This window comes from Amphibalanus amphitrite, unplaced genomic scaffold (genome assembly GCF_019059575.1).
Source record: "Amphibalanus amphitrite isolate SeventyFive unplaced genomic scaffold, NRLGWU_Aamphi_draft 000284F_arrow, whole genome shotgun sequence".
Taxonomy (NCBI): Eukaryota; Metazoa; Arthropoda; class Thecostraca; order Balanomorpha; family Balanidae; genus Amphibalanus; species Amphibalanus amphitrite.
The window spans coordinates 392200-401225 of NW_024881779.1; positions in this window are offsets into that span (position 1 = coordinate 392200).

Below are 9026 nucleotides of genomic sequence, written 5' to 3' on the forward strand. Positions count from 1 at the left end.
AAAAGTCAACAGGTAAAAGGTCAACAAAGAGGAAAGTCAAAAGTCAAAAAGTCAAAAAGGATAAAACGTCAAAAGATAAAAAGTGAAATTGCCAAAAAGTCAATGAACAAAAAGCCAACTAGCATAGAAGTCAAAAGACAAAAAGTCAAATGGACATAAGGTCAAAAGACAAAAAGTAAAAACGGCAAAAAGTCAAATTGCCAAAAAGTAAAAAGAACAAAAGTCGAAAGACAAAAAGTGAACAGGACATAAAGTCAAAATCCAAAAAACCAAAAGGACAGAAAGTCAAAAGGACAAAAAGTCAAAAAACAACAAGTCAACCGGGCATGAAGTCAAAATAAAAAGTCAAAAGTTCAAAAAGTCAAAAAGACCTATAGTCAAAGTCCAAAAAGTCAAAAGGACAAAAAATCAAAGGGACAAAAAGTCAAAAGGACAAAAAGTGAAGAGGACAAAGGTCAAAAGACGAAAAGTCAACAGAACATAAAGTCAAATTACGAAAAAATCCAAAGGACAAAAAGCCAAAATCCAAAAACTCAAAAGGACAAGTCAAAGAGACAAAGTCAATGACACCTGGATCATCAGTCATTACATACATGAGATAACATTTACAAACAGCTGTACACAATTAAGCAGGATGCTGCACAATATAACCTGCATCATTGGACATTGAAGCGAGACTGCCTCCATTGCACGACTGATGGGGATTCCCATGGCCCGCAACCGCGACTCAGCTGGTCACACGGGCATGCTTGGCTGAAATCTGACACACATCCGTTGACACGTGCTAGGTGGGAGCTCGCTCGCATCGTAAGGTTGTCATGAGGCAGCGTTACATGATCCTTCGAGACAACTGACTGTCCCAGGCGCAGTTTACTGGAATTATTTCAACAAATATAGTAGCCCGGAATGTTATCGATACGAAAAGTTTCGCTTGTTCAAATTTCCTATATTGTGTAGGGAGACGTTTCTCATCAATTGATTCCGTCACGGGTTCTATTAGCGATTTCACACTTTTATTATAGTTCAAGCGTATTGTATGGTACAATTGGTACAATAGTAAAGCGCGTCGTTTCTTTTAAATCACCGTTCCATGCTTCTTTTCTCAGGATACGGAAATCCTTCTCCTCCACGCCGCAACCCCCTCCGGGCTGGACAGGCAACTTTATCTCATGCGGGCTGCTGGAGCGGCACCGCTGCTCCCGAGGGAGCGCACCCCGTAGCCGGGTGCAGTGAGTACCTTGGGGCTGATCGGCCTGTCCTTCGGGATGGGCTCAGCCCCGGTGACTCACTAGGATGCCTGCCCAGACCAATGTCTCCCCCTAATTCCTATCATCCTTCCGGCTCTGAAATGGTCTAATTGGACCGAAAGGGCCTAACCCAACAAAACAAAACAAATTTCTTCGTTCCAACTTTTGGAAGTTGGAACGAGAGGCAATGGTGTGATTGTCGGATTGTCCTGCCTTGAAAGGAACGCTCATATCAGCATCAACAGACAACAACCTGTTAATATTCACGGACTGCATACAATTAAGGTGACCAATTTTCATCGAAAGGTACGGACTGCATACAATTAAGGTGACCAATTTTCATCGAAATGTATAGGTCAATTAAGTTATCGAGATGCGATTGCTAAAAACACAATTTTTTAGGACCTCGGAGCTGTGACGTCCAAAGAGAGGTGACAAGTATAGTGCATTGTGGCCACCAGTTACTGTCCCTCTCCTTCATCTTCGCCTCCGCCCTACGTCTCCTAATCGGAACTGCCCCCCCCCCCCCCCCCCCCGCCACCAGCAGGCACAGTACGCCAACTTTATATAGATAAGTTCACATTCCCAATATACTTTTTAAAGCAAAGTAAAAATAGGTAGGAGCGTTCTTATCGGTAGTGTCGGGGCACGCACGGGGACGCGCCGAGACTCTCTATGCGGTGCAGCCGGCGCCCAGCGGGCGGCGGCCGGGGATCAGGTGGCCCGGCGCGGGTCAGTCGCCGACCGGAGACGCGGGCTGCGGCGTACTTGTACCGACTTAGTTAACGACTGCTGTTGAAGACTACTTTTTGCTGTTGACTACATTTTGCGCATCAACTTTTCGCGCACCTATAAACTATTTGCTTGTTGACTTTTTGTGTGTTGACTTTTAGCGTGTTGACTTTTAAGCATGTTGACTTTTAGCGTGTTGACTTTTAGCATGCTGACCTTTCGCGTGTTGACTTTTAGCGTGTTGACTTTTAGCGTGTTGACTTTTAGGCGTGTTGACTTTTAGCGTCTTGACTTTTTGCGTGTTGACTTTATGCGTGTTGACTTTTAGCGTGTTGACTTTTAGCGCGTTGACTTTTTGACATGTCGGCTTTTTGTCTCTTTGACATTATGTCTTTTGACTTCTTGCGTGTTGACTTTTAGCTTGTTGACTTCTGGCGTGTTGACTTTTTGGCAGGTTGACTTTTTGTTCATTTGACATTGTGTCCTTTGACTTCTTGCGATGTTGACTTTCTGTCTGTTGACTTAATGTCCTTTGACTTTTTATCCGTTTACTTTTAACGTTTTGACTTTTCATCCGGGAATCGAGTATCTCAGACCACATCTCAGGACTCAAGGCCAGTTTCCAAACAATGTGTTTTGTGTTGTTTTGATTCTGCCTTTTGCCTAGGGAATGTTGCCATTAACATTAGTTTATTTTATTGTATTATACCTATTACCTACCATTAGACTTACTAATTGGTTGTGCTTTTGCAACATGAATGAGTATTCTTCCTTTGATAGACCAAAGTAGATTCTTGACAATTCTTATTAGAGCCAAACCTGTGAAATGCTGAGGTTCATGTATTGTGTACAATTACCCTTACCAATGGAACTTCTACCACAAAATGTATTTTGCAGTGGCTAAGATTGCTGTTATTACAATTCAATAGCCTCTTAGTGTCCAAAGTTTGAATCATATGCTGATATTTTTTTTGTGCAAAATCAAAAATACCGGCATGCTACCGGCAGGATATGCCACATACCACGAAAAAACCTGCGGTAGTGAAAAATTACCGGCATGCCGGTAGTGCGGTAGGGAAATTTTGCAACTCTAATCCCTACCAATAGCATCGTTATTTTAACATCAGCCCTATGGAGTTCCGTGGTAAGAAGGGATTTGACATCCTTAAATTGACTAATAGAGCCCTACAAATACATTTCGAAAAGTGACGCCCGAGGTTCCATCTATGTATAGGTATGCGGTGCAAACAGAGGCACTTGGCAACCGTAATATTACAATATACGATTTCAAGCTTTTACGACTAGACATTTCAATTCAAGGTACGTTTTTTTCGGCTACCAGTCGTTTATTGTTTTCGTTTCGAATTTCCAACCCTCGCATCGAGGTCACTGTCAAGAAACATAGTCGAAAACAATAAACGACTATAAAGTATAGTAGAAGTATAGTAGTATTATAGTAGCCGAAAAAAACGTACCTTGAATCGTAATATTACAATTGTCATCTCCTTTGGCCAACGCTGTGTATCTTTCCTTGCTAAACTTTACCAATGCCTCTTCTGCTTTCCAATTTTGACACGTTTCATATAATTTCCCCTGCTGTGTATAATCTATGTATTTGTCTCCGGTTACAGGTCACTGCCGTTCAGTTTCATCTGACTCTTGCCAGAAGGTGTTCTTTGTCTGAACCCGGCCGTATTGGCCAGCCTGCCATGTATTGGAGCCTGCAGGGCGGGCGGGGGTTTTCCGTGACGGCGGAGACACATGCACTGCGCTGCCGACTGCCCTGTCTAATTTTCGCCCATCCACTTCAATTGCGTTCGGTCGTACATCTTGAATGGAACAATAGGGTTCGGATCTCCCAGCGGGAACGTAACGCCACCCAGAAACCATAAGTCTTGTTCTTAGCCGGGAACGTGAGATTCAAACCTAATTTTATTACCCTGCACCACCTTTATGGGTTCGCCTTAAAACCGGGTGAAAATGTTGCTCCGAGCTGCGATATGGATCTGCCGACAGGGCTGCGGTCTGAAATGAGCGGGACAGTAGTAAACGGGATGCGGCACTATATGGTGACAATGCTATTTTTCTAATGCCGAGCATGACTATATGAAGAAGATATTTTACTAATCGTTATTCAGTTTCCACCTAGAGAAATGTTATAAAAAATGTCATAAAGAGGAGTGCTTACTGTTAAGGCACGGCCGTTGTTAAAAGTGAGTGTTTGAATTGGTGCCCGATTTACCGACTGTTCTACAGACGGAGCGCGGTGGATCGGCGCGGCGCGGTTCAAGTGCTGCCCGCCCGGCCGCCGGCCGGCGGATCTGGCCGGCACAGCTGTGATGGATGGACGCGATGGCCCCGGCGGCCGACCTGAGAGGCTCCCATCACGGAGACTGCGCTCCACCGCTCTTCCATTCCTTATTCAGATCCCCTCGGAGTAAATGCAATTAGTGGACCTTTATGATGCCGGTAAGCCGGCGGTTACCTCGGGTAACTAGCTTATCAATGATGTATGCCTCTTGCCAAGGTGTGGCGCGCGTACATCGCGAATGGGCAGCGAGAGTGACTCCTAATAGGCGCGCGCCTGCCAGCATCCTTAGCAGGCACTCGCCGTATTAAATCAGCGAGCCTCCCACTTTATCATAAAGCTGCAGAGAGTGCCCGTCCGTTAACTTGCTGTGCAGTAAATTACATTCTTTATCTCTGGCTGCCCTAGATATCAATAGCAGTCGGAGGCACGACACAAATGCAGCCACATGTAGTTGTTTGTCTGAGCGCCATCCGTAAAGCGATCGACGCTGCTCGATATTGCCAAGGACAAGTGGCTAAACACAGGCTGGGTATTGGGTTCCACCGCGCCAAAGGCCAGCCATTGTTCTGTTCGTCATACTCTGCCGGGCTGCGAGCGGTAACCGGCACTTATCTATCGTCACCGCGGCCGAACGCATCCAAACAGACAATTTCAATTAACTGCCGAGCCAGCGACTGCCGACCGAGCGAATACCGACCGAGCGCGGGCAGATTGGTTACCGACCGAAGGCAGCCAGAGGCTCCCAATGGCTCCCGACCGAACGTAGGCTGCGGTTCCCATTTGGATAGCGACGGAACGCAGTCGGAGGTTTCCCGAACGTATACCTATCTCGACGGCGGCGCTATCCCAATCCTGTCCACACTTCCTGTCCACACTTCCGGTAATCCTGTCCCAATCCTGTCCACACTTCCGGTAATCTAACACCGAGAAAACCTTTTGTTCACGTAATATTGCTGATCGCAACTGTGTCGAGACATAGGGCGGCACGACGCAACGTGGCGGCAGCGGGGTCCTGGTGGCAGGAGTGGCAGTGGATGTTGGTAGATGACAGGATGACAGAGGGTGGCAATATTACAGGAGGTGGTGGAGGCGGCAGCGGGTGACAGTGGGGACGTTGGTGACAGAGGCTGTCAGAAGGTGACAGGAGGTGACGGTGGAAAACGTTGGTGATAGAGGCTGTCAGAAGGTGACAGGAGGTGACGGTGGGTGTCAGGGGGTGACAGTCGGTCACAGTGGGTGACAGGGGATGACGGAGGCGGTCGGCCGTTCCGGTCAGCCATCCCCCTCTCCCTCACCCCCCCCCCCCCCCATAGGCCCCTGTCGCCCGTGTCAACAGATGCTGGTTACGGCCGGCGGCCCAGAATGCTGAGCGGATGAATGATTAATGACGAGATGATGCGGCTGCGGCGGGCTCTAAATGGCCGTGTTTGAACGCGCCAGGAGCCACTCGGAGTTAATGACGAGCCGCCTTCATCTGACTGTGGTACGGCAAACAAACGGCGGGGGGGGGGGGAGCGGGGAGGTAGCGAGGGACGGGGACAAACGGCGGGGAACGGGGATAGAAACTCAGACCAACGGTGGACAGGTGAACAGAAATGAGAGAGAGAGAGAGAGAGAGAGAGAGAGAGAGAGAGAGAGAGAGAGAGAGAGAGAGAGAGAGAGAGAGAGAGAGAGAGAGAGACAGAGAGAGAGAGAGAGAGAGAGAGAGAGAGAGAGAGAGAGAGAGAGAGAGAGAGAGACAGAGAGAGAGAGAGAGAGAGAGAGAGAGAGAGAGAGAGAGAGAGAGAGAGAGAGAGACAGAGAGAGAGAGAGAGAGAGAGAGAGAGAGAGAGAGAGAGAGAGAGAGAGAGAGAGAGAGAGAGAGAGAGAGAGAGAGACAGAGAGAGAGAGAGAGAGAGAGAGAGAGAGAGAGAGAGAGAGAGAGAGAGAGAGAGGGAGTGAGTGAGAGAAAGAGACGGATAGGCACTGGATTATCGGGGTGAAAGGTAGAGTAAATATATTTACGAGAAATAGACAAAGTCAAACCAACAGGACCAGGAAATATATGAGAATATCAAGGGGCGTAAAAGTGGTATAAAAAAGTCAGAAGTGTTAAAACAACTTGAGGGAAAGGTTGAATAGGCGCAAATTCAATCACGTGAACCACCGAAAAAAAATCCCTATACAAGCACCGGAGACAATCCCCTAGACTGAGATATGAACAGGACAAGAGGATCACCGGAACCTCTACCTAACGGTCGATAGAAGAGACAACAGCTAGTCGCAAAGATCAAGCATGCGGGTTGAATGTAATCAGCCTGCGGAATGCTACAGTCATAGGCTCCAGCTGTGACGATGTTTTTAACTTATCGTGTGAAATGCATCCTGAACTTGACAGGTCAAATCAGAGTAGGGTGCAGGTGATGAAAGTGAAACTAACTACCTACTACTAAATAATTGATATCGGCTGCTCATTGCCAAATGCCATGCTTATAAATTGCATATCTTCCACCGACAATACTATTTCAGGCAGTTACCAGTAGTTTATTGCAGTGGTATACAGTGGTACATACACTATGCACTATACAACGCTGGGCAAGGCCTTTCTTTTTCGAACTAGGCGCTCCCCAAACAATTTCTCTGCGGAGATTGACGGCCGATCCCGTCCGGCCGGACACGCCCGCGATTGGAGCGGCCCGGTGACACACATTCACCGCTCGCCTGTCACCGGACACTGACACAGCGGCCGGGCGACTGTCACCGAGCCCGTCACCGCCGGCCGCCCACCGCCCGCTGCCCGGCCGGCCGCCCGCTCAGACCGGCGCCCCAGGCTGCTGCCGCCGCCGCTCCCGGCGGACCGGTCGGCCAGCGACAACAATGCACCATTCTGCCTCTGAACAAACAGCCGGCGGCTATTTAGCGCTGAAATCGATAGCTCTGACTGCCGCCTCCGGCCGCTATCCACCGGCCGCTATCCGCCGGCCGCTATCCGCCGGCCGCTAACCTCCCGCCGCGCCGCCCGCCGCTACCGCCACTGTTGCACTCTCGCTGCAGCTGCAATCGCGGCGAACCGCGGCGCGGCGCGGCGGGTGGCGCGGCCGCCGGCAGTTCCGGACCACGTGACCGGAAGTCCGGCCCGGACGCGGCGGTGCGGCCCGGCGCCGGCCTTGCGCCGAGAGCCGCCACAGCGAGCCGCCCGACTGTTAAAGGTAGTATGCCAGCTTTCCTGGACCGTATGGAGTTAATGGCCCAGATAAGGAGAACCGGATTTTTAGAACTTATCCATACCTTCAAAACTCATGGAAACGTCTTCAATTCTTCAAATTTTGAGTACCCCAGTGCGAAATTCGCCCCGACGGGTTGTCGGTCGTACCCCAACCACATTTCACACCACTATGAACAATAAATGCACACACTGAAATCGCTATTACCGATATGCTCATCCAATCAAGTTTCGATAAACCCGTTCATCATCAGCTCCTGCGGTTTCGAACACGCCTGTTAGGTGGTGCGGTAGACCACGCCCAAAGCCAGGGCCCCGGTAGCGTGAGGTAGCCGAGTCAGGGCAGCGTGCACTGACCCAAGCCGGAGCCGCGCGTCCTCCCGGTGTCATGTGATAGCCCGGGGCTGCCCGCGGGGATGCGGTAGACCGCGCCCAAAGCTGCGGCCCCGGCTTGGGTCAGCGCACGCTGCCCCGACTCGGCTACCTCACGTTACCGGGGCCCTGGCTTTGGGCGCGGCTTCTGCTCATACTTTGTGGTGCGGTGGTGGTGCGTCGGGCTGCGCGCTCTGACTTCGGCCAAGAAAAATGCGTCAGCTGATCATTTATCGGGGTTACATGAGCACAGTAAATACGTATTTAGCCGCTAATTCGAATTAGGAACGCATTACCGACTCATGTAGCCACCTGCTAGTACGAATCGGCGATCCGATCCGCGGTTACATGAGCAAAGCAAATACGTATCACGATCGGATTCACCGCTAATGCGAATCAGGAGCGTACTACCGACTCATGTATCCACCTGCTAATACGAATCGGCGGTCCAAACAAAATCCGCTGAGAAAGAGGCTTAGAAGCGAATAGGACCAAGATACGTATTACAGGAACTATTTCTTTCCAAAAAGAAACATTAAAATGCAAAATAATAGGTATTTTTTTCATTTGCTTCTTTTGAAATAATAATTAAAAAAATATGTCGGTATTTTGTCAATAAATATAGTGAAAACCAAAAAGAAAATATCAAAGTACTTTCAGTTGAAACATTTTTCTGACATCACTACAGACGAATCAAGAGAGGCAAGTACCCAATGAGTCAAAGCAAGACAACTTTATGTTCAGCTTTTTTTTGTTAAGTTAATTGAGGATGTTCTGAGCAGATTAAATGCAAAAAAGACATGAGATATTAAATTTTTAATTCAGTCACCTCTATTGCTACGGAAGTGCGCCACATTTGTATGCTAATCCGTTTGTAATGCGCATCGGGCCGAGAGCCAAACTAGACCCGTTTGACGTCACTGATACGAATTTGCTCATGTAGTCGGTGCACTGAATGCGTTCTTGGGGAACTGATGCGAATTAGCCTAGTGCGTATTTGGAACGGATCGCTCATGTAACCGAGTTATTCGATTCGGGCCGTATTTCACAAGAACTATTCTTTGCTGACTGGAACCGTCAAAATGCAAAATAATAAGCATTTTTTTGTTGGCTGCCTCGTAGAAAATTGCAAAAAAAATGTTGGTATTTTGGTTTAGTCTTT